Source organism: Cygnus olor, chromosome 3 (genome assembly GCF_009769625.2).
Source record: "Cygnus olor isolate bCygOlo1 chromosome 3, bCygOlo1.pri.v2, whole genome shotgun sequence".
Classification (NCBI taxonomy): domain Eukaryota; kingdom Metazoa; phylum Chordata; class Aves; order Anseriformes; family Anatidae; genus Cygnus; species Cygnus olor.
The window spans coordinates 25,674,204-25,699,654 of NC_049171.1; the positions used below are offsets into that span (position 1 = coordinate 25,674,204).

Sequence of the window (25,451 nt, forward strand, 5' to 3'; positions counted from 1 at the left end):
TCACTTTGACTTCTTCATTGGTTGTAGTCCAAAAACAAAGTGGACCCTGACATGAGATTAACACAGTCACAGCGAAGCCAGTCAGCAGTTTTTTGTTTTTTGTTTTAAATCCACTTTTGATGTCCAGTCAGTGGATCCTGCCAAGATGCATACAACAGTGTTACATACAGAAATGTTAGAGCACCAAGGGAGAGGCTGCCCTCACGGCATTCACAAGTAAATAATTGTGTAATGATTCACCCAGAAAAAAAAAAAAAAAAAGAAAAAGAAAAAAAAAAGGTTATAACAAATCACTCATTTGTCTAAACTCTGAAGAATTAACTGTTCCATTACACTGGAAAACTTCCTCGTTTTGAGTGAAGTTTGGATGAACAGATGGCATTTCACTAACTGGCTATTTTTAATGTGGATTTTTCATTCACTCTTCTGATGCTTCTCTGCTTCCTCATGGGGTGTTGCCTCTTAATGTGTTTGCATTTGTGTATTACCCTTGTTATTACTGATATGCTTATGTTTTTGACAGTAAAGGTGATATTTAAGTATGGTTGAAGGCAAGCCATCTGTGTATGCTTGGAATATTGTGCTCCTAAATGTTTCCATGATATTTCAGAGAGGCTACAAGAATTTACTTTAGCAGAGCAGGAGAACAAGAAAATTAATCTAGTTCCTGAATACTGAATTTTCTCAACGGGCAGACCACCCAAGTGACAATTGCAGAGAGGGGAAGAATAAAAATGGGCATAACAGAAGTTTTGGTATCAGCTATAATTTCTGATGCTATTGTACTCTCCTTTCAGCCAGCTTCCCTCTGTGCACGGTAGTTCACGCGCGCTCCTTGCTGGGGTAATCTGCTGAATCCATATAACTTTAAAAAAAAGGGGGGGGGATTATTTATTTATTTATTTATTTATTTCCAGCAGGGACTTACCTTAAGGGAGTGGTTAATGATTAGTCATCAGAAGATAAAATCCTGAGAAACTGGTTACACTTCATTAAAGATGCTAAGCAACCCTGTGGTTCAAGTCTGAAAGTCCTGGCCTATTGCCGTGCTGAGTTTGGGTAAATAAGATGCTGGGATAGTTCAGACTGATACCCCAAGATAGGCTACTGTATGTGCAGTTCTTAAGGCTACTGAGAACTCACTCTGCATGAGATACCCTGAATCTTCACATACTTACATCTCCTGGGAGAGCTAAAGGCTATTGGGATGTGTGTGCTGCAGAGGACAAACAGGGATCATGCTCAACAGCATAACAAGAGCTACAGTACCTGTTTGCATCTGTGGATACATGGATCGATGTGTCGGGGTAAATACAGAGAGAACATTTTGTCCAAAGCACTGACATGGGGCTAGAATTGTCCTAAACGGGAGCTAAATCCAATTGACAGGTAATTCAGGTAGCAAGGATGTTCAGAGCTGGATAAATCTCAGGAAAGAGACCATTTTACAGCATTGGTGGATAGAGGAAGAGCAACTGACATCACCTACCTGGACTTGTGCAAAGCATTTGACACTGTCTCCCATGATATCCTTGCCTCTAAATTGCAGAGACAGATTTGACAGATGGACCACTTGGTGGGTAAGGAATTGGCTGGATGGCTGCAATCAAAGAGTCAGTAGCTCAACGTCCAGGTGGAAATCAGTAACAAGTGGTGTTCCTCAGGGGTCAGTATTGGGACCAGCCCTGTGTAACATCTTTGTCAGTGACATGAACAGTGAAATTGAGTGTACCCTGAGCAAATTTGCCGATGACACCAAGCTGTGTGGTGCAGTTGACACACTAGAGGGAAGGGATGCCATCCTGAGGGACCTGGACAGGCTGGAGAGGTGGGGCTGTGTGAACTTCATGAGGTTCAACAAGGCCAAGTGCAAGGTCCTGCATCTGGGTGGGGGCAATCCCAAGCACAAATACAGACTGGGTGACGAATGGATTGAGAGCAGCCCTGAGGAGCAGGACCAGGGGGTGTTGGTGGATGAGAAGCTCAACTTGAGCCGGCAAGGTGTGGTTACAGCCCAGAAAGCCAACCATATCCTGGACTGCATCAAAAGAAGTGTGACCAGCAGGGCGAGGGAGGCAATTCTCCCCCTCTATTCTGCTCTTGTGAGACCCCACCTGGAGTATTGCATTCAGCTCTGGGGCTGGAGCACCTCTACTACGAAGATAGGCTGAGGGAATTGGGGTTGTTCAGCCTGGAGAAGAGAAGGCTCCAGGGAGACCTTATAGCAGCCTTCCAGTACCTAAAGGGGGTCACAGGAAAGCTGGAACAGGACTTTTTGTCAGGGAGTAGAGTGATAGCACTGGGTGCAATAGCTTTAACCTAAAAGATAGTAGATTTAGATTAGACATTAGGAAGAAATTCTTTACTCAGAGGGTGGTGAGACACGGAAACAGGTTGCCCAGAGAAGCTGTGGATGCCCCATCCCTGGAAATGCTCAAGGCCAGGCTGAATGGGGCTTTGGGCAGCCTGGTCTAGTGGGAGGTGTCCCTGCCCATTGCAGGGGTTTGAAATTAGATGACCAGCAATGTCCTTTCAAAACAAATCATTCTGTGATACTAAAGGCATGTTGCTCAGGTAAAGGTTGTGAAGGTATCAATAGAAAGGAGATGAATTTGCTTTGCTGAGAACACTGACTAAACAAGCTAAGACTGTATGATTATTTTCTTCCTGTAATAATTTCAAAAAATAAAAAATAAATATCATTATACATGAACTAATGGGTATCCAGAGGCCAAGGACTTACCATCAGTACAACACAACAAAAATATCACATCCTTCAATTTCAGTGGTGATGCACTCTCATACAGTAGGCGAATAGGCAGGAAAGGGGAAAGAAAGAAAATATATACACTTTCATAATGTATATTCTATAAAATAAAGATTTGAACTTCTGTAGCATCTTCATGAGAGAGATTTACACTGGTTTGTTTTATTCACCAGCTTCCTTTCAACAAGAAAAACCCAGAAGAACAGTTTAGCATGCTGAGTGTACACAAAGGTTAATCTCTGCCCAGGTTTCAGTGAGACTGATGTCCTGCTTGTAGACCTAGTTGAACTGGGGAAAAAGAGAAATCACTGTTTTTTCCTTTTATTTATTTTGAAAGTCTCCCTCTTTCTTCAAACCCTCGAAAAAAAAAAAAAAAGCAACATACTTGCTCAGTGCTCATATCAGTCTGAAGGGATTCAGTTACATTGCATGTAAAAGCACTCAGGATGCTGTCAAGACATGGCCTTAGTGCAATGCCTGTCTGGGCAATGGTAGTTGTCTTTATTGGGGTCAAACACAGGACGCCAGTGTAACAATCTGTGGGATTGCCTGCATCTACATACATGAAAACTAACTCCAGAAGAATTCTGTTAATATGTGCTTCAGTGCTTGTAGAGACAGAAATATTTATGCCTTTATTATGACTTTATTTGGAGGGGTGGCATGGTGTGGGTGAAAATTTCTTGGAATTCATATTTTCTTTTCAGAAGAGCAGAATATAGCAAAGTTCCACATGCATTTAGTAATTTTTGACTATGATGAATCTCCTAAGGAAACATAGTACCACTATAACTGTATGGCACGCGTAATGCCAAACTGTAACTACTGAAAAATAAGACTGTTCCTGACTCTTCACTGAAGAAATCTTCTTTTGTGGCTGCTTAACCTTTCAGTTTTGCTTATCAGTGGTTATTTGTATGCAGGAAATCTATGATCTTTGCATATGGCCATTATCAAACCTATTTCTCACTGGCAGTAGTAAAAAAAAATAAACTATTGTAAAAGAGTACTTTTGCCCATGGAAAAAGCCTGAAAACTGGGATAGGTTGGATGTTAAATTTTACAACAAATCCTCCCATTCCAAATAAATTCTGTCCCACTGCAGCCCGTGTGTGTTTTTATCCTTCTTTAAGCAGACAGGCTTCAACTCAATTATTATTTTTAATAACAGTTTAGCTGTCAAATACACATACGGTGTTACTTACCTGGCTTTGGGTATCAGTATGCCTCCCTTGGCCTGAACTGCCTACTTTCCCCTCCCAGGACTGGGCAATTGGAGAGAATAGCCAGAGCTGTAGGAAAACTTTGGACCATACGAAGAGAAAGGTAGCAAGGAATCAGCAGTTTCTTTCCATCAATTTGTTTTCCAGGGCTGATGTTCACCCAAACAAAATAGGATGAAGCACTTGGTGTGCTCAGGACCCAGGACAGCATGACATGGCCCTTGATGAAATGCCCCTTCAAGATATAAGTGCTGGCTCCCCATTTTTTTCTTGCACTAATCTAAGTTTCAGGTCTGTTGTGTTAAAACACCTTTTGGAGTTTGAGGGTGCATCTGTAGACAGAGCTAGCAGATCCAGAGGCAAGGCATCCCAAACCATTTGTCACGTTGTCCAGAAGCTCTTTCTTTATTCAAACCGACTACTTTCAATGCACACAGAAAGCATCTGTGAGGTATTGATTGCCTTTTTTTTTTTTCCTCCCACAAAGTTATTTCTATTGTTGCTGTATTCAGAAACAAACTGGTTGTCTCTAGTATAACTTTTTCCTCACAGATACATTCAATAGCAGACATGCAGGTAAGGTCTTCTGAAAGCGCTTAAGAAAGCAGCTAGTCACGCTCTATCAATGCACAGGGAAGTTGGGTGAATTGTTTCTGGGTGCTTATGAAAAGCCCACCTATGGCTATTAGAAAACTAGTTTATGTTCATAAAACTCCACTCTATGCAGACACAATTAAGAAAACATCTTAATGGAGTCTAGCTAGAACCTAAAATCAATATTTCATTTCTCTTAAAGAGAGTCTTTGCTTTCTAAAAGGCACACAGTAGTGTCTGGAATAAGGATGTGAGAGATTCTGACTGATAAGGTCATACAATCCCTCATCTACCAGCACTACCACGATCCATACTCTTTGTTCACTTTGTACTTTACACTACAATTTGTCTTTTGGTATGAACCATTTGATATATGATTTCCAGTGATTTTTACATTTATAATTAAGAGCCTGCTTTAAAGGTACAGGTACACAATTTTGTGCAAGAATTTACATACAGTTTCTTGTACCAATGCCAGAAGCTTTTATAGATGAGTTCCCCTCTTGGATCTCCTGTGATCCACCAGAACAGAGGTCTGGTTACAATGGTAACAGTACATGGGGTTTAACCGTCTCTTCTCACAAAAATAAAGCTCCTTATCACATAGGGCCGTCCTTATCACATACGGAGTCCTTCAACATTGCTAATATTTGCTTACTGAATATCAGCAAACATTGTAATGCAGGGAAGCCTTTCAAAAAATTACTTATAGCTACATTTCCATTCTCTTCAGACTCTAGAGAGGCACAGGCTCTTTTTCTATCTGGGATTTCTATTTTTAGAAGAGCAGTAAATTTCATTAGTAGTTTCTCCAAGCTGGCTGTAACTCTCTGAGCTGAATGGAACTGAAAGAATGAAGTAATCCCATTCATTAGTTTCTTTAGATGTGCATCATTTGAAATGGCACTATTTTGCTGGGCCTTATTTAGCTTGACTGTAGGTTGCACTTGATCTAGCTTTAATGAAGACAATCAATTTCATGTTTCAAAGTAAAAGCAGCCCATTGCATTCTTTAAGAGAAAAATCTTGCTAAATCCTACAGTTAAATAATTGTAAATCAGACTTCAAGGAATCAAGAGTTTAAGTAAATCACAAATATATATCGTTCTGTATCTAATAGTGATGTGCGCATTTTTATATAAGTATTTATTCCTTAGCCAGATGCAGTAAAGACTCTGAATGTTAGAGAATTTGGCATGTTTGTTAGTGTCCTGGTTTCAGTTAGGACAGAGTTAATTTTCCTCCTAGTAGCTGGTAGGGTGCTATGTTTTGGATTAGGAGGAGAAGAGCACTGATAACATGCTGATGTTTTAATTGTTGTAGAACAGTGCTTACACCAAGCCAAGGACTTTTCAGCTTCTCGCTCTGTCCTGCTAGCGAGCAGGCTAGGGGTGCAGCAGGAGCTGGGAGGGGACAGACCCAGGACAGCTGACCCAAACTGGCCAAAGGGGTATTCCATACCATCTGACATCATGCTGAACAATATATAGGGGTGGCTAGCCGGGGTGGGGGGGGGCCGGCTGCTCGGGGATAGGCTGGGCATCGGTCAGTGGGTGGTGAGCAATTGCATTGTGCATCACTTATTTCGTACACATTATTATTATTAATACTATTATTATTATTATTATTGTTATTATTTTCCCTGTCTTAATAAACTGTCTTTATCTCAACTCACAGGCTTCACTTTCCCATTTCTCTCCCCCATCCCAGAGAGGGAGGGGGGAGGGTGAGCGAACAGCTGTGTGGTGTTTAGCTGCCAGCCGGGCTAAACCACAACAGTTAGGAAATACCATAGTGTGCTGTGTCAATTTGAAGCTAGCTGCTAACAATAGTTATTGGCATTTCCTCTTGTTCTAGTGCTATAAGACTGATTTTTATTTTTATTCTTATTTTTTTTTAATGTGCTTCCCAGTTTTAAGTGGTGTCACATCACCCCTTCCCCAAGACCAATTATGGGTGACATATGCATATTAGAAGACCTTGTAAATACTTAGTAGAAGACTTCTTACTGGAATAGAAAAGGTCTTTTTTAATCACCATGATCATATCTAGTTCACACATTCCTATAAAAAAATGTAACAATCACTTAGAGCTGGAAATTTCATTCCATTTTCATTGTAATAAAAATATCCTGTGACTGGTGGCTTTAGATAGCAAGCTGAGTTACATTTCAACTTAAAAGCTAAATATATAGTCTAGTTATCAACCTGAAAAACTCAGAGTTAACCTCTGTCTGTGTCACCCAGAAGTTTCTGCATTTTTCTGTGCTTTGGTTTCTCATGTATAGAAGTAAGTAGTTATTTTCCTACCTAATAGTGCACAAATACACCCCAGGTTCTAACTGTTGCTTACAACAGCACTTCTCATTTATCTGATGAGTACAACATAAGTCTGAATGATTCTGATGCCAGACAATGAATGTGATGTCTCATTATTCTTACTTTGAACAGAGTAGAAAAAATATGGTAGCCTGTATAAGTTCAACAGCTCTGACATTTAGTAAAGAGAAGCTTTCCTTGTTTAATAAGTATTTTAATATTAGACATTTGAACCTTGATTTTTATCCTACACCAAGCTCTAACAACTCATACTTTTGAAACACTCAACGTAGTGAAGTGTGGGATTGACAAGAGCCACCAAGTGACTAATTAAGATATCTATCCTTTAACTTTCAAAATGTTTGGTTAGGAACATAAATTGGAAGTCCAGAAACATGAGAACATAAGGACAGCAGCTGGGCTGGGTCAGAAAAAAGCTCTATTGTATTTTGTCTCTGATAACAGCAATGTTATGTGTCTAGGAGATATATAGATCAATAATTATTTTTTTAGGGATATACACTTTTGAGAATTCCACATTTGGTATTTTTGGATGTAAAGTTGACTAAGTATTCAATAATCCCTAGTGGATTTCCTCGTTCTGACTAATAAGGTAAACCAAACAACCAAATATCAATTATTTAACTTTCAGAATGTCTTGAAATTATTTAAAATTCTTAATAAATTAATCTTCATGAGGTATGGAAACATATCTGTTATTTCAAAAATTGAGGAAAGAATAAAGCACTCATGCCCCATCACACAGAATTTCAGTAGAAAAAAGATTATTCTGTTGCATTGATAAAGGAGAGCATACTGTCAGTATAAGATCCCCTAGAGTGATCTAGTAATTAGGAGAGAAATATTTAGGTCTCATAATAAATTTTTGAGCTTTATTGTTATTAGTTTTTTTTTTTTTTAATAGCTTTTACTTCTTTAAAATGCTGTTCTCCTGTTGTTGACTTTTACCCTGGTTTCCTAATGTGAGTTCCTCTCTTCCCTTAATAACCTATTGCCAGCTAGAGCCTAACTCAAGGGTAGAGGACTCCTAAGCTAACCCATACATCCTTGGCTGCTGTGGAGAGTACTCCTATGCAATGGGACATCCTTCTACTTTTAATTGTCTCAAAATCATTGTCCTGTAAGCCAGTTTATAGGAAGCGCAGCAAAAAGGACATAGCTGCAAGAATTAAATACTAGCAGTTATAACATTCATAGAAAGACTGAGCAAGAAGGAAGACTTTCTTACATCTACCTGGCAGTTAGCCCTGGTGACCACTCTGACTTGTGCAGACTCCTACCCGAGTGGGATCCAGTACCTTTGAGCCTTGTCTTGGTACTTTAGGACTTTCAGCTTCCTTTTATAACAGAACTCACACCTGGGATTAATCCTGCTGAAATCATCCAATCTTCTCTGCCTGCTCTTTTCCCTGCCCACTTTGACTTGATAAAAGTGAAGCCAAATTGTCTTAATCTGAACATTGCATATTTCCAGGCAGTATGATTGTGGAAGTACAATTACTGTGACCTTTTGTCAGGTGCCTGCAGTGTTTCCAATATAAATTCCCTGCTCTGAGGAAGGTAAGTATGTGTGTGATGGGGAAAAATCTATCACAGTGGGCATGTCTGTTGGGGCACCACAGAAAGTCTGTGCCACCTGCTGGCTGAGAGCATCCAGGAGATGTCAGTATTTGTGTCCTCTGCTCAGGGAGCCACTCCTGTTCCTGGGGCAGGGTGAAGGTGGGCTGCTGCATGCTGTGAAGGCTGCAGTGGGATACAGCTCAAGCTAACAGGAGGAGGAGGAGGAGGAGGGATATGAGAACATAGATGGGGCAAAAGGTCCAGACAGGAGCTAACATGAGTAGGCTTAAGAAGCAGGGGTGGTGGAGGCTCACGCCTTTTTCAGAAGTCCTTTTCTTTGCCTTTGCTTGTGCAGACCTTCCTCGCCTGTTCCCCATCTTTCCAAGGCAGCCCCCCTGGCAGCCCTGCTCCCAGCCCCACAGTGACCCATGCAGGCTGGAAGGGTGCTGGGGTGCTGCCCTAGCCCTTCTGAACCTCCTTGCTCTGTCCACCTCTAGAAAGGGCAGAGGGTTGTCCTCTGAGAGGTGCTTAGCTAGCCAGCAGCATGATTAAATACTTTGCTCCTCAGGATTCAGCCAGAGGGCTAGGTTTTGGACACTCCTGCTTCTACTAAAGAATAAAAAGAAACTTTTGCTTTGTCTATCCTCATATTGGAGGGTACGGCTTTGATGTAGGTGGTGTTTCTCTCCATTCCAGTAATGAGTAATGTAAAAGATAACTGTTTTCACGGGGGCTATTTATTTATTTATTTATTTATTCCTGCTCCACATTAACAATTACAGTATTTTCCTTTAAGGGATATATTTGACAACCAATTTTAAAAATATGCCTTTCTAAATATAACAATAACTCATAAAATTAATAACAGAAGAAAGTACGCTAGGGAGGGATGATTCTGTGTGTACTGTTTCCTATGTGTCTTCCCAATTCACCTGTACTAATTCCTGACGGAGACAAGATGCAGCACTAGGTAATTTGTTGGGCCATTAAGAACATAAAAAACCTAGTATATAGGATAGTTAAGCAATCTTCCATTATGCACTTCCTGTAGCTAAGAGCAATACAGGTATTTTTATTTTTTAAATTTTATTATTATTTTTTAATCTACTAAAGCTGCATCGTTCTTTTGAATAAAACACGAGTAGGAAAACTTCATTGGCTTGGATTATGCCATTTCCTGCAGAATGAAACACAAGTACACAAGTCAAATTATGTCAGTGAATAATAGTCTAAAGGTTTTGAACAAATGTGGAACATTATTCTTCTTAATTTGAAAGAAAAGCAGAGAAAAAGCACAAAGCTCTTTGTTTCCGTAATGAAATTGCCATCAGAACAAATACATTACAGGTACAAAAAACAGAATTCAAAAGCAGTAGTTGTCTGTGTGCTATTAAGACAGGGAAACAGTATGTTTCCAGCTGAGTGACCATACTTCTTTATGATCCATTACGCAAGCAGAACTTAAAGTTCATTCCAGCCTACATGTAATTCCAGTAAATAAAACAAAACATGATGTCAAAGCTGAGGAATCACTGATGGCCTTAGCCCAGCACAGGAACAAACTAGAATGGGACTGACAGGAACAGAGCAATATCGCTTTAGACCTCAAAGATATTTAATTTGAGTAAAAGTCTTTTTTTTTTTTTTTTTTTTTTTTTTTTTTGAGAACATTTTGAATGGCAGTATGATTCATTGGTTACCCTGTACAAGCACTATGCTGTACTGCAGGAGAAATGCTATCAGGCTTTCAGTACCACAAGCTGGTCTGAGTAGACTCAGAACTGAGCTGCAGGGAACGTGTGCTGGAGATCCAGGAATAAGTGCTGGATTTGAAACTATAAATAGCATACTTGCAAAGTGAAAAATCTTAGTGGAAGAGCAATGTCGGAAATGAGTATCTCCTATAATGACACTAGTTATACAATGTACCCTACTGGTATTAACCTGTGCACTCTTTTCTTTAAATATAGTTTTGCTCAGGATCACAGAAAATAAGTTAGGGATCAGAAAGTCCACCTCATTTTTTCCTCCCTTGTTTAAAGCTGTAAAACCATTCCTGACAGATCCCCAGTGAGTTCTAAAAAACCTGCAGAGGAAGAAGTTCCACATAATCCCTGAGCAATTTCCTCAGCTACTTAACTGCCCTTCTCGTTACAAGCTTTTCTGGCTGCCTAATGTAAACCCGCATTGCTGCAAGTCTAGCCAATACTACTTGACTCATTCACAGTAGAGATGAGAAAAGTTTATTCCTTTTCTTTTTTTTTTTTTTTTCTTTTGCACCAGCTTTTTAAGATTTTCATCATGTTCCCACATAGGTTTCTTTTCTCTTGACTAATCAAATCACATTTTTATGTTTCCTCATAGAGCAAACTTACTGCATCTCTGATAATTCCTATGGGCTCATCTTTCTGAAGTGTAGCGTTCACCACTGGAAACATATGACCTCCCGGGGAGGCCATAGCAGTGCTGAGTAGAGCAGAACGCTTACTTCCTGTGATTCACTTCAAACAACTCAACTTTTTATCTTTCAGTATGAGGGCTCTTGGTAGAACTATCTAATTATGACTAGTCTGTAAACAACCATTACCCACATTCTGTTTCACATTCATATTACTTGAGGTTGGTTGCTGTTTAACTGATTTTGTGCATATGATTGTCTCTGTTTCTTATGGACACAGAGACATAAGACTTCATCATTTGTTTTTCTGATGGTTTCTCCCGTTACTCAAGATAATGTTTCATTCTCATCTTCCTCCTCCAGTAACCTTACAGCCCCTTCCCAGATGGTATCTCTTGCACATTTAATAAATAATCTTTTGTTCAGGTCCCTAATTAATTTAAGATTACGGAACCCACAAAAATTTCCTATAACATTTAACTCATCCTTTAATTTTTAACTTCTTGAAAATTCTCTCCAATTGTCTATCCATTTTGTGGTGTGCTTCTGGAGGAAGTCAAGTGAATGTCCTGTTACACAGGGTCAATAGTCCTATTAAACTGAAGATATATGCTTTCACCAAACCACAAGATTTTTTGTCACGTCATAGAAATTGAATTGGGGTTCAACATGATTTCTTTTTTATAAACACATACTGACTATTGTTTATCTTTTTGGTATCTTCTAGGTGGTAAGTAGAGTTCTTTTTTTTTTTTTCTTTTTTTTTTCTTTTTTTCTTTTCTTTGATATTTCTTTGAGAATTGAAGTTAGGTTGATTTCAGTAGCTTTTAGACTTAATCTGTTTGGGCTGTTTTTATTTTCCCCTGGGAATGAAACACTCCTGATATGATTACTGTCTCCCAAACTGCCTTCCTCCTCCATGTTCACAATGAGTTTTTGAAAGGTGTTCAGAACTGAAGTCGCTGTCCTTCAGATGCTGTCTTAAATTCCTGGATATAAAGCTGTCCAGACTTGTCCTGCTGCCTCATTCTCTTTCTTCAGTGGGTCTGCAGCCACGTATTTATGGCTCTGACCAGGTGTGGCTGTTGTGCTGGGCTATAGACTGAAGATCATTGTCTCACCCTGATTCTTGTCTCCCTTTTCCTCAAACCCAGAGCCTGTTTTCACCTCTGCTCAGGTGTCATCTGCAACACAACATTTTTTTTAATTATTATTTTTTTGGGCAGAAAATGGAAGACACATTCTGTGGAAACCTAGACCAAGATATAGTCTGAGAATTTTTGCTCCACAAGATAGAAGACATTTTGATGAAACAGAACTCCCCAGACAATTTGCTTCTTCCTGTCGGGGTCTTTCCAACTTGAATTTTTGCTTCAAATGTTGTTGTTGCAGGATCAGGTCATGAAAGAGTTTAAATGCATGTTCTCAAAACTATCTGAAAAGATATTGAAGACAGACTAGATTAGCATTCAGAAGGAAATATGTGACATCATAAATCAAGTTGTAACATGATTTTTTTCAAAGATTATATAGACCCTATTGGGGTGGGGGCGATTTTTTATTTATTTATTTATTTATTTATTTTTAATCAGGAAACTATGAATTCAGATCCATTAACATGGTTATTTCTTTAGACCTAATAGTGTGGGAAACGTGGATCTAGTAGTAAAAAGCCCAAATCCCACCTCTCACCCACAAAAAAATAAAAATAAAAAAAAATCTGGAAATATGTCATTTTAAAATGCTGGAAAACAATGAACAAACATGTAATAACAGTAAGAGATAGCCATGACTGACTACTGACTATCAGCTAGAAAACTGACCTTCTTTATCTGTTATAATGTCATAGTTTGAGAGAGCATCTCTTTACAGAGAATATCATTATTATGTTTTGTTTTCATACTTCAAAAAGCCTTACTAATTTGATTTGTACTAAAACTCCCCCAAAGAGAATACCTATAAACAGATACAATTTATTTTAATTGTGTTTTCTGAAGGGTGGCTTAGTCTCTAAACTTATGGGAAATACCTTTAGGAATTCTCTGTAATTTTAAGTGTTACAAACAGTAAAATTTCATATTGGAAGGATGATAAATGCTTCTTTGTTACAACATTATAGATTACTGTGTTAAAGCAAAGAAAGTAAAATACAGTTTTAAGAACAAAACAATGAAAACAAAATTTAACAGAACCTGTGGTCTAGACATATTCAACTCCTCATTGTAAAATGTGAGCATAATATACACAGCAGGTCTGATTATTATTTTTATGTAGTAACTGATTTAACTCAGAATATAGCCAAGAAAAATGCATTTTCTGTGCAAGCTATCTGCTTTCTGCAGAATATAGGCAAATATATTACAAATAGATTATTTACATATTATATATACATATAAATATATGTACATACATGCACATACGTATATATTACACACTTATATACAGTTTGCAAATAGCAGAATCTTCCTGACATTAAAAAAATCAAAGTTTTCAAGTAGTCAGCAAAAACTTTATCAGTTACAAAACTTGTAGTATTCTATATAATGCTTTAAGAAAGAGAAATAAAAGTGTATCATCTCCCATTTCAGATCCTGCAGCAGTGCTGTGTCCCATGCAAGTTACAACCATTCAACTACTGGTGCACTACTTACATGGGAGAAGAAGGCAGCTGGGACCATGATCTAGAGTGGGTAATAGAAACTTGAGCTATGACTCTCGTTGTGATGACATTGTTGAACACAAATTTTTGTGGTCTCTAAAAAAAAAAATACAAATACATGGTTCTAATATATAGTAGAATTAACAAGAGCCGGTTGTAACTGATGAAGAATACAATGTAAATTATCCACTGACATTATGGCATGAAGCAAATATACTTCATTACTGAAAAAAAGAGGTCATTGCAGTGGTAATTTAAAACAAGCTAACATGCAGGAAAACCTCTGGGAGCTGTTGAGCCCTCATTGATGCCAAGGTCAAAGATAAGGGCTATACTTAGTAGGTATACATCAAAAGAACAAATTGCTGCAGCCACTTACAGTGGTTTCTGAATAACTATTAACACCACTGGGATATGGGTCAAAACAACTAACATTTTGAGCCCTTCAGATATCTATTATGTTACTAAGCATGTCTTAGACTTCTAAGAGCCTAACTCAAAGCATACTTGGGATTTAGAGGAAGATCAAGTAGGAATATGAATCAGTGACCTAGTGGTTAGAGCTCTTTAATAAGTAAGGGTGAGCCTTGCACACAGGTCAAGCTTCTGTGGTTGTTACTATTTCTTGTTTTTCATCCACTGCTAATATGAAATGTATTCTAGGGAAAGGACTGAGGCTCCTTTTTTCCTGCTCCTTCTCCCTAGTATCATTACCACTTACTTTTGACAGAAAGCTCTCCAGGACAGGATCTGCAGTTAGGAGTGAAGACGTCCAGCCACCATCCTGAGCAAAGAATGTGGCGCTCAATAACTACTCAAGGCTCACCATAAACCACCTCTTTTCATCCAAGGACCCCAACAAGAAGCTTAAAGCATGCACGTCTCCTTCCAAGCCAAACATGCCAACATACTTGCACTCCAGGAGGGTCAGGTAGCTAAAAGTTAGGTGCTGAAAAGTGTTAATGCCTGAATCCTGAGTTTAACAGGGAGAGAAACATATCAGTTACAGAATTTGCTCAAGTGCTGTAGGTAGTGGAAAAGCATTAGTTTGTTGCATGCTGTAAAGGCAGCATCTCAATATTACAAGCAATGTTAATTGGGAAACCTTTAGGGGAAAAGGCTGAATTGTGATTAAAAAATCACTGAAGGATAAGTAATTGAATTTATTTTACTGAAATCAATAAAAAGACCTTTAACTAATTGCAGGGCTTTGATACAAGCCCTTACAGTGGTTACAAGCTGTGACTAATACTGTGTCTTCCCAAAATGCAGAGGCACAGCAAGGATTTTTCTGAGAAATCATGGAGGTGAATAAAGGGAGCAAGCAGTAATATACACAAGGGACCAAAACAGAATTTCAGTTGGATTGGTTTGGAGTTAGACTCCAAAACTGATGCTGAAAATATTTTTTTTTGAGTTGCTACTGGACACTGAAGGCACCTACAAAAATAAATACTTCTACTTCAATGGTCAAACCAAACTGCTAAACACTAATTAGCCACCTGAAGGTCTGTTTCTGGTCACTTGCAGTATCAGCTTTGCTGGCAGGACTCAGGGGCCAAGTACCTAGCTCCTGCATCTCTCCCTGCTCCATACCTGTAGAGAAGGGGCTCTCCACCACAGCCCATCAGGTCACCAATCTCTGAGCTGCCACCAGACCCCCTCCCCCCGGCCATTGCACACATGCATAGATAGAACTGTGATTCACGTCCAAGTGAGGCATTAAGTTGGCCTTGCTTTAAGAGTAAATTATGACTTTCTGTCCAAACAGTTTGGACAGCCATATGAGAAACAAGCAATCCCAAAACCCAGTCCTTATTTCCACTATTTTACTATCTTATATGGTGTCTTTTTAAGTCAGTGGCCAGTGAAATAGTTTCAAGAGAAGCAACCAGCATCTGCTAAAGCCTGATGATAAAAGAGACAGGAAATTGTGGTGTTTCCTTTTTAGTGTGTAAAAGATTATCAGTTTCCCACATCCTTCAAAATTTGTAAGTATGTACAGTCTAACTGTGTTAGAGTTGGTCCCTCTTTTTTACTTCTTTTTTATTATTGTGATTTTTTTATTTTTTAAAAAGAAGTTGTAGGCATGAGAGGCTTATTTTAACATGAGCTTACACCTGAATGCAGGAAAACAACTTTGTTATTAGACTTGTCTAAAACTTCAGTAATCCTTTCTGGCTAGTGGTTGTTCTTTTTCATTCAGACCATCTTCTGTCTCGAGGTAACTTTCTTTTCCTATTCACTGAATAAAGAGCTTATGTCACAGTTTAGGATCCTATACTAAACATCTAAAGAGTAATTCAAAATTTGATTTTTTTTTTTCCTTTAGCTTCTGGCAGCAAATATTTAATTTTTAAATTGTTAAGAGAAAACTTGTTAATCAGGTTGATATTCTAGTTGTCCAAAAAAGAACCCTAACAGATCTTTCTGATAAACAGTTTTCTATTTTTATTGCATCCTTAATGGCATTTTACTGTCAAAAAATCTGGGAGATTACATTGCACTGAAAAATAATTGCTTGATTTTCTGTCCTAAAATATGTCTCTCATGTTGGCATCTGAGCAGTTACTAATAGCATGAAAGGATTCATTATCTGGCAGCCCATTGCCAAAAGTGGATGAGTGTAGAAACCTGGATGGTATTCATTAGTTTGCTGTGTGACCTTCAAAAGACACTGGAAATCTTGTGTGTATGACTTGTCTTCTATAAAACAGGATCATTTATATTTTTACATGATTGCAGAAAGCTTGAAGAGGGACATTTCCAGGAGTCATTTTTTCCTTGTTGTCACTTCTTGAAGGCAGAGCAGAAAGTCTTGCTGGTACCAGGTCTGAACAAGGAGGAGAGACCCTGTTGACTCTTTAAGGCTTCCTGGACTTTCCAAGGCACAATGGGAGGATGATTTGTGAAGAAATTTTTTGGGAAGAATTTTTTGTGATGCTTTGTGAAGATATTTTTTATCCTCGTTGTCTTTTTTTTTTTAATCTGTGAACTTCCATTGCTTTATATAACATAGGGGAAACTTCATATTTCATAGGGATTGTACGAAGACAAGTTTAATAATGCTGGTGAGGTGCTTTTATATACATATGTCTGTGGTTTAAAATTTGATTATAACTGTCAAAAGTAACATGAGTGGAATGGAGCAGAGCAGGGTGAGGGTGTAGAAAGAATGGCAGAGCTACAGAGAAATGTTATTTAATACAATAGATGAAGGAATATTGTCTGACCTGCTCAGCTCAGGGAGATGTGGGCATCTTGCTTACCTCATGCTGAATGCTTCTCATGGCTTAATCTAGTTCAGTCAAGATGTAACACCCCAGACTGTGTTTGGGGAATTGAGGGAAGAAATGCTTTTAGAAATTTCTCTGTACTCATTCTGAGTGTCAGTTCTGATGCCTTTTTTCCTACCACCATATGCATCTTCTGTTTGTCAAATCAACAACAGAGCACTGTTATCCAAGCTCAGGAATATTTCAGGTGTTCCAGGGCAGGCTTACAAAGTGAAGGTGGAAATTGCAAAAGAGAGTGGAAAAAGGTGATCAGTCATAGGACTGGCCAAGCAGCAACTCTTCATCAGCAAAAGGGCAATGCAGTAATGGTCCTCCTGTTAGTATGGTTCAGCAAGACTTTTTAGAATATGGCACCAGAACATGGTTGCACTGGCAAAAGCTCAGATGCTGAGCATGCAGCTGACACTGCTGGCTCCCATTAGACTTGTGCAAAGGATACTGAAAAGGATATTAGAATGATCTCTAACAACAATCCAGCATCAAAGAGGCTCCCATTCCTTGTGTCCACACTCACTGGAAGGGAAGAAAGTGAGCCATTAGTAATGGGACAAAAAAGAATGGATAGGGAGTGGAAATGGCATTCATTTCAAGCTAAAATTGACTTTCTGGATCATTTTGTTTCACCTCTGTTTCATTTAAAACTTTGATTAACCAGGCCCGGTGTTTGTTTAATAGAGACCAGAATAACATTGGCTTTGTAACTAATTTATGCTTGTCACTGGCAAGACAAATGATTTGATATGGTCTCTTAAGTCCAGGTCTTTACATGCACTGATAAAATATTATGCAGATTTCATCCTACATGTTCCCACACTGTCAAATTCTGATTACTTCATCTGGATATCCACTCTGACCCTGTTGACTGATACATCTTACAAATGGAAGAGATACATCCAAAGAAAATGTAAACATCATCACTCCATGTCTCTGTATTTTCCACCCCACCACCCAAACAAAACAAAATGAAACAAAACAAACAAACAAAACAGAAAACAGCAACAACAACAACAAAAATTCAATTTATTCAAAGGCTGCAAAGATTTTAGGTGAAATTATAGTTCTGTTGAAGGCAATGTCAAATATCCCACCAAGTTCAATCAGGTCAGGATTTCACTGTCTGGCTTTATAAAATTGAATAATAAAAGAATGTGGGATATGGATATATAAAGTGATCAAATCACAGAAGGTGAACTATGCACTGTGTGAGTTGGGCTTTTATAATACAAGAAATAGGGTCTGAGAAACTGAGAGTTGCAAACCTAAAGCTGATGAAAGGGGAGTGTTTTTATCCTGTGCATAGTCACTTCAGGAACAACGCGTCACAATCTTCACATCTCTGAATGAAGGGCTGAGAGTCAGCATTAGCGGTTGCATAAAATCAGGCGTGAATTACAAAATGAGAACATGGAGGTATAATCCTCCACAGACATGGAACAGTCCACAAATAGGAAACAACCAGGAATAATCATTACAAATATCCATCATCAATAAAAGAAGATGAAAAACAAAAATAGATGAGCTTTGGAAAAATGCTTTGATGTAATCATAACTTTCTGAAATCCAGGGAAGTGAGAGTAATCATAACATATTCTCATAAACCACTCTTGGTTGTCATCTTGCCTCAAGGAACAGAGTTGCACTATACAGAAGAGATTCCATAGTTTTTGTTGAAAATAAATATTAACAAAGAGATGATACTGTGAATATAGGGTGCATATTGTCTGCACCAGCAGTAGATAAAAGGGTATATAACATTGGGTAAGCTGGTGTTTCCCAACATGGGCAGAAACTGCACTCTGTGCCCTAAACATAACTAAACCATAACTAATGTGTTTTCTCAAGGCTGGGTTGAGTTGTGGATTCCAGAGGCCTTTGCCTGAAGTCTTATTTGGATTTACTCAAGGCTGCATTAAGCTGTGGATTCCAGGAGCCCTTTCCTGAAGTCTTGGATTTACTCAAGGCTGGATTGAGCTGTGGATTGCAGACACCTTTGCCAGAAGTCTTATTTGAAGAACTGGTGAGCCTTCTACTTTCTGGAAATAGCTGAGATCCCTTGTATAGTACAGCAGCTTAAAGAAAAACAAAACAAAACAAACAAATGAACAAACAAAACCCCCACAAAATTTGAGGCAAGCAAAAAGTTAAGTCTTTAATTAAAAACTTAGAACAGGATAGGAGTGAGGGAATGGGGGCTGGAGTAGATGACCTGATGTCCCTTCCAACATAAAGGGATGATCCTATAAAAACACAAGAGGATAAGAGCTCGGAAAAGCATCAGATCTCAGCCTCCTGTCCTCATTGTAGTATGGGATTTCTCTGATCACTTTCCTGGCTTCAAGGGGCAAGCTCAATAGTACTGCTCCTTATTGAATATCTCCAGAATGTCCTTATTAATCTGCTAACTAGGGGTTATCTGTACTTTTGCCTTGGCTTAGATATCTGACACCTGTGAAAATTTTAATGTATCACTTTTGATTTTATCTGAAAATCAGTAAGATTCTCCTCTTCCTAATGCTGATTTCTCTACACATCTATGCCTAATAAATCAACTGAGTTACAAACCCAGATTTCCAATATTTTGCTAATTATGTATTGCTAAGGTATGTTTTTTTCTTCACAGCTGTCTGCCAGTTTTTACAGAGACCATTAATGGCATATGAATTCATATCTTCCCCTTTAAAGGGCATCCTGTCACAATATGTTATTGGTCTCCAGATCAGTAATATGTTAATAAATTCACGGTATTAAAAGCCAGAGCAGTCTGGGAAAAAAATGATTAGAAAAAAAAAAATCAGAACTTTTCATGAAAACTTCCACATTGTTTTACTAACAACTTGAAAATAGCATCATTTTTCAAGCATTCTAATGCAGAAAAGACTGAGGACACATAGTAATGTGTCAGTCACCCTAATCAGTGATCACCACTACTGAATAACAACTCACACACAATTTTCTCTTTCCATTCTTGCTGGATTTATTTCATTCAGTCAGAAGAATAAAAAAGGTGATGACTTTACCTTTGTTTCACTTGGATTTAGCAACTGAGATATTTGTCCAAATTGAATACTCTAATGTTTTTTTCCTGCTATATGTCATTCTGCAAACAAGATGCGAGTTTATTTAAAGACCATGGACCAGATCCTGGAGCCCACTGAGTCTGTAATAGCAGGTTTATTATATAACTGGTTCAGCTTTGATTTAAGTTCAGAATGTTTGGCTTTTAATTGCACAGAAATCTATAAGGCAGGAGATGAGGGAAAAGAATCATTGTGATTCACCTAGGGACTTTGTGAGAGAGTCATTTGGGGATCTTTCCTACACAAAATTAACCTTGCAAACATGAATTGATTTAATCTACCGGCTAAAGGAAAAAGAGTAGCACCTGAGCTATATTTGTGCCGTAATTGATTTTGCATCTCTTTCTATACCTCCCTTCAACACCTTGCATCACATCTACAGAACTACTTGTTAGCTTTTCATAAAATGTCTGATACTTATTTTAACAAAATCTATGAAAAATAGCTGAATTGAATTATTTTCCTTAGTGAAACTAAGAATTAAAATCTAAATATTATTCTTTTTGCATTTTGAATAAAATTGGTCCTAGGAAGAGAAGTTACTCTTGCGCTGGCAGATTCTAAAGTACTCTTTATCACACCAGAAAATCAAGCTCCTTGAAACTGCACGGGTTTTTTTCCTCAGTGACATAAAGAAAAATCAAATTGATGAGCAGTGAGTAATTCTATGAGAAAAAATAGCTTGGGCAAGTAAGAAAAGGCTGGTCAAATCTTAATAGGTGTATATCTGACAATTCAGGTCTATGGAGCCACTATTTTTAACCTGAGAGTCACCTTATCAAATTACAGAGAACACTGAAGAGAAATTCAGTAATCAAAGTTTCCAACCATGGTCACTTTGCTGTTTTAAAAAAGAAAATGCTAATGAAGAGCCAAATCAAGAGTAGATGATAAAAGTGGCTTATTTGGCTACAGTCTCATTTGGGTACTTCTGCTTTAAGTGCTTTGATGGGGAATATTCCTTCAGGATGGTTCCCTCCTGAAATAGGATTAAAATTACTTATTTAATAAATTAATGGTGTTATCTTACTGTATTACAGATAGTAAAATTTGGGCCATATAATTTTATTTAAGGGTTGGAAATATCTGCTTAGAATATTTATGGAAGACTTAAGTGAATTTGTAAAGTGGATAAGTGTATTGATCTTATCTGAATTTATGAAATTGAAATAAGTATGAAAAAGCTTAAAAAAAATCATAATTGAGATTGTTTAAGATAGGATAACCATTTATATAAAGAAATTAAAATCTGGATGAAATTCCTCTCTTTAAGAGTAGCATGAATCAGTTCATGCACCCCTTCCTAAAACAAGTAGTAGAAAAAAATATATATATATTTAGTACCTTAAACCATAACAGATAAGGCTATTTTTAGTCCAGAATATTCTGGAGCTGTACAATAAAGTTAGATGAGATGGACACATATTTTTTTTATAAATCTAACTTTGTATGACTTAAGTCATGACCCAAATGTATTGTTTTGTCTTTTAATACTCTCACAATAAATAAATTAATTTAATTAGAATTGAATAAGTCATTAACATCTCTATAAGAAAAAAATGTAAATTTCGTATCTTGTCAGAGATTCAAAACTTTATCTTATCCCCTTTGCCTGAAATAGATATCTGATGTATGTCCTGTTTCAGTCAGTTTGGCATTACCCTGGTGGCTTAGGAGATGTCATTGCTGGTTGGTTGACAGCTGACAAAATACTGCTAATTCTTAGAGTAACTATTTGCAATGCATTATAATGTGTAGTGACAAAAATTAAAATTCTTTGGTGCAAGCCATGCTTTTGAATAACCAGTGCTGACATACATCTTTTTGTAAATATGGAATGATGTAAAACAGTAGAGAAAGATTAAGGCAAAACAGAAACTACAAAAGCTACTTTTCTGTGTCTTTATAAATATATTTGGGAGTATTTATGGCCAAGAATGTTAACTCTTTTGAGACCTTAATTTTGAGTAAGATAAATCAAAAGGTAGACAAAAGACTTGTCCCATGTCATTTCATAACATAAATAAATCAAATCCCAGTAATATAAGTACCAAGTATTATCTCCCAGAATGTTTAGCATCATGGGTACAAACAGCAATAGAATCATAGAATGATTTGGGATGGAAGGGGCCTTACAGGTCATCTAATTCCATCCCCTCTGCCATGGGCAGGGACACCTCCCACCAGACCAGGTTGCCCAAAGCCCCATCCAGCCTGGCCTTAAACGTTTCCAGGGATGGGGCATCCACTGCTTCTCTGGGCAACCTGTTCCAGTGCCTCACCACCCTCATAGTTAAGAATTTCTTCCTAATATCTAATCTAAATCTCCCCTCTTTTAGCTTAAAACCATTACCCCTTTTCCTATCACTACACCATCTGACAAAGAGTCCCTCCCCAGCTTTACTGTAGGCACTCATTAAGTATGGGAAGGCTACTATAAGGTCTCCCTGGAGCCTTCTCTTCTCCATGCTGAATGACCCTAACTCCCTCAGCCTGTCTTCGTAGGAGAGGAAGTCCTCTTTTTAGGACTCTTGTATGGCTGCTGGTAACTGCCTCAGTTCATTAGGCAGTGTCTCTATCCATGACATATATGACAGGCACACAACAGTATCTTTCCAGAAACTCAATATCAGTTGCAGATTGAAGTCCCGTATAAGAGTTCATTTTGAAACTATTTTAATGGAGATATCAAAACTGTAACTTCACTGAAGTGAGAAAACTGTTAAGACAAATAGAACAAAACTAAACTTTCTCTTCACCATTTGCACTAGGCCTTTATCTAGCTTCCCATGCAGAATGTCTTTTGCATTCACAAGTTACATATATGCATTTTAATGGCACAGCCTCTTCCATTTTAGTTTAAGGTACATAAGGCACGTTTCTTTGGAGAGAGAAAAGACACCCTGTACTTTTTTTCTCAATTGAGTGTCTTCTAGATAATTTATCATTATTATCTGAAGATATTCATATTATTATCAAGAAGACAGCAGTTTTTAAAGGAGATATTAAAATGTCTTTGACATTGATGCAGCAGTGGGTTTGCAACAGTGAGAAGCTGGTCTGTTCCAAATTGTAAAGCAATTTGGTAGGGAGCCAGTGTGGCCCCCTCCTTGCTCCAATCTCATGTTCAGCGCTTGTTCCTGTGTTGCCTGAAGTTGACAGTGAAAGAAGCTAAGTATATATGAAGACCTGCTAATTTCTCTCAGTTTAAATGCTTTGTTACATATGATATAAAATATAAAACATAAAATTAGACGATTAAAATAAAAAAATAAAAAAAATAAAAACAATAATAAAATAAACGATATAAAATTAGAAAACAGACACACATCTTTCAGTCAGTGTTCCTTTTGCCTTTTCTTCCTTATATCATAACCACCTTTTCTCCACCCATGCTTTCTAATGGTTACCTGAAGACTCCCTGATAAAGCAGTAAATATGAATCTAAATGGTGGTGGTGGATGTACTCTGTTTTACTCAGTATACAATTTCTGAAGTTTAATGAATTTTCAGCTATATATGCCAAAACTATAGGATTTTACTTACAGACAGCTATTTTTAATTGTCTTTCTCTGCTGATGCTTTCAAGCTTTTGATAATGATTATTGCATTACTTCTTAAGAGTCAGGTCTTCTGTGTTCCTCTCAAAGTTAATATTCTCTGCTTTCTTGTTTATAATTATAATTTTTTGCTTTTAATCCTTTTTCTGTGTATTAGTTCCACTGAAACCTGACCAATTCTGTCCTGCTTTGATGATTTTTATAGCTCTTCATTTCCTTTTAATTTTGCCACACTATATGATGTGAGATACTGTCATCTAAACCACATAATAAAACCACATCTATTTAAGTTTTCTGATATTAATAATAACTGCATTCATTCAATATATGATTTGAAACATATCTATAAAGTTATTAATTATATAACGAAGTATAAAGCTAAAATTTGTTTCAGATGAGATTGTATCATCACAGGGCTTAAAATGAATGGAAACCTGTGTAGATTTCATGGGTCTCAATGAAACAAACCATTAATCTTAATTTAATCTAAACACTTAATCCTTACTTTTTTTTTTTTCCTTTTAAATGACTATTTTTCTATTCTCTTCTGCAAAGAGTGGAACTTTATTCTCTGAGTTGCTGTCTCCTCTGATCTGACACAAAACCTTTTCCAAGTTGTTCTGTTTTTGCTTCTTTTTTGATCATTTGGTTGGTTTGTTTATTTCTTTAGCCATTTTCACAGGAAAAAAGGTGAATTTGGGCAAATACAAGGGAATTAGTTGCTTTTTTGTAGTTTTCTCCACAAAAAAATGTGGAGACAACTCACCGAGAGGGCACAATTATCCCTGAAGCATGGACAGAGAACTTGTTACTTTTTTTTTTTTTTAACTTCTTTTACATTTATGGCATGATGGTAATAATACTGTAACTGATGTCATGATAAAAGAGCTTCAATTTTTTTTCTTTGATATAACCATTAGATGACTATTTTCATGTAAGTCACTTTTTACATTTGATGTGAAAAGTTATTAATATCAAAACCTTTGTAAACTGTCTGGATGTGTCTAAAATTATAAACACTATCTTCAACTTGTATCCATGCTGAAGAGCAGAACTGAATCAAAAATTGCTTCAGGCTATGGAAATAGCTGGAAGCTTCATTTTCAGACTCATATTCTCCTGTATTTTTCTACCAGTTAGAATCTAGAGCCTCTTAGGGATTTAATCGTTCAACCTTTCGGACCCAGTTCATGCAAGAGTTGAAGCTAGCTCTCTGTATAATCTACATCAGATATTTGTGAAGTATATCACATGTGAAATCTGAGCATGATGTTCTGCAGACTTCACAGGCTCACACAAAGTGTTCTAGCTCTGTATAAGTATCAAAACTCTAAATATTTACTTCATCGGATATCTGAATTTTTGGGGTGGGCTACTACTAATTCTACCTCCCTGTTTTCTTTTTTATGTGCCTTCTTTTCAAGACTCTTTCTTATTGTGGCTCTTCTATCTAATTATGTGTGGAAAGAAAGATCAGTCTTACAAAAATCCCTTTCTTACCTGGACTTCCCAGGCTCCACATCCTTCTTAGTCAGTTCATTCAAGTATTTTCTGGTAGCAATTTATGCAATGCAGTGAGCATAGGTGAATTACTTATTTCTAAGGATCTGCCAGTCATTACTGCCTTAACAAAGTGAATCTGCTCTCTCTTTCCCTTACAGTTGCCCTTTTTCTCATGTACATTACATTTCAGATGTTTATACATTTAAAGGCCAAACTGTGCCTTGACACAACAGTTTGTACAACCCTGGGCAGTGAGATCATATAGTCTGACACATTTACAACTGCTTGCCCGACACATACTAGAATGACGGCAAAAACAGTAACTATTCTAAGGAAAATCCTGCATTTAAAAAAAAAAATTCATTACAAAGTGCAGACAATTTGCCACTGGTATTTAGCTCACTCACCGGGAGCATTTAGCTGAAAGGCAGCAGTGCTGACTGTTGATTGACACCATGTCTTTGCCAAAGACAGC

At 37.6% G+C, this 25,451-nt stretch overlaps 2 long non-coding RNA genes across 2 annotated transcripts; one reads left to right on the top strand and one right to left on the bottom strand.

Annotated features, from left to right (window-relative positions):
- Positions 1–8,409: 8,409 nt before the first annotated feature.
- On the top strand, positions 8,410–16,400 carry LOC121068213. Its single transcript, XR_005818715.1, has 4 exons — positions 8,410–8,483; positions 13,470–13,567; positions 14,246–14,471; positions 16,344–16,400. It is a non-coding gene; the product is annotated as an uncharacterized LOC121068213 (long non-coding RNA).
- Positions 16,401–17,840: 1,440 nt separating this feature from the next.
- On the bottom strand, positions 17,841–19,159 carry LOC121068215. The gene is made up of 2 exons (XR_005818717.1): positions 19,043–19,159; positions 17,841–18,905 (listed from the first exon to the last, which is right to left on the bottom strand). It is a non-coding gene; the product is annotated as an uncharacterized LOC121068215 (long non-coding RNA).
- Positions 19,160–25,451: the final 6,292 nt, after the last annotated feature.